At 33.5% G+C, this 1,443-nt stretch overlaps 1 long non-coding RNA gene across 1 annotated transcript; it reads left to right on the top strand.

Moving 5' to 3' along the window:
- The first annotated feature begins 592 nt into the window (after positions 1–592).
- LOC123317923 lies at positions 593–870 on the top strand. The gene is made up of 2 exons (XR_006538218.1): positions 593–742; positions 816–870. It is a non-coding gene; the product is annotated as an uncharacterized LOC123317923 (long non-coding RNA).
- Positions 871–1,443: the final 573 nt, after the last annotated feature.

Raw genomic sequence — 1,443 nt, forward strand, 5'->3', positions numbered from 1 at the left:
TTTAAATTAAGGGTGTTTCGACTATTTTTCAGGGCAAAATTCCAATGAGAGTCAAATTGTAAAATGTCCCACATACCATGACAGCTTTTACATTGTACTGAGTAAACCACAGTCAATGTGTCATGACAAAGCTGTCATGGTGTTTATGTGGGACAGACGTCACAGGCTTTACAACTCCGCATTAATTTGCACAAAAGTGATATTCGCAAGCATCCTGAGAGATGTGCCTTGGCTTCACACGCTAGCAGCCTCGATCACGCCTTCGATTTTGAAAACTGTAAAGTACTGAATTCATGTTCTGACAAAAATAAACGGTTGTTTCTAGAAATGTGCCGAATAGTGAACACGGACAATAGCATTAACAAAAGGACGGACATTAGTGGAATTAGTAATATATATAGCTACCTTTTGTATTTAGATAAAAATAGGTGAGAATATAGTTAACACCTTTTTATGTATGGTAATTTGTATATGTTGTGCATTTTCGGCTGAAATGTTATAATTTAATTGGCCAGCACAGTTGAATTAATTATTAACCAACTCGATGGTTTGTTGATGTCGCTACTTTTCTGTGCTTCATAACCTAGAGGTTCAACTGTCAGACATGCTGTTTTTCATATTTTAATTGTGTGTTTTTTAATATGTGATGATAATTTCTGTTGTTCATGGGTCCTCTAAGATCAATGATCTGTTTGAATACCTTGCTCTTGCAGATTTTTTTGAATGTCAACTGAGTTGCTCGGTGAGTGAGACACCTTGTTGCATGGGTTCATTCTTTTCTTGTTATAAAGCATCTGATTGTATGTATATTTTAGTGTCCTGATGAAGAGCCCAACAATAGGCTCGAAATATAGACAATCGAACGACAAATAGTTGTCTCTGTTTACAACCAGCCCCTTGCCGAGTACCCATAGTATCTTAACATATATATATATATATATATAATATAATATATATATAAATATATATATATATATATATATATATTTATATATATATATATATATATATATATATATATATATTGATGTTCAGGGAATAAACTGATAATTGGTTTATTTAAACTCTTAATTCAATGCCTAGCTTTCGGAACTTTTTTATTCCTTCTTCAGGGCTTCTACAATAATAGTACAGGTTAGTTGGTAACAAAAATATTATTCATTTTTTTTTCATTGCTGTATCCCGTTACCGGGAATGAATCTACAAAAAAAAAAAAAAAAAAAAAAAAAAAAAAAAAAAAAAAAAAAAAAAAAAAAAAAAAAAAAAAAAAAAACAGACTTGTAACTTCTTAGTGCTAGTTGCGACTGTGTGCCCTCCTGTGACTAAGGAGACCCAACCGCGACCTGCAGATCCTTCCACACTCAGGGCATGGATAGTCTCCAACCAGATCTGGCCGCCGCTGTATCCTTCTCGATTCTCCACTATAACTGTGGACCAAAGACC

Source organism: Coccinella septempunctata, chromosome 7 (assembly GCF_907165205.1).
Source record: "Coccinella septempunctata chromosome 7, icCocSept1.1, whole genome shotgun sequence".
NCBI lineage: Eukaryota > Metazoa > Arthropoda > Insecta > Coleoptera > Coccinellidae > Coccinella > Coccinella septempunctata.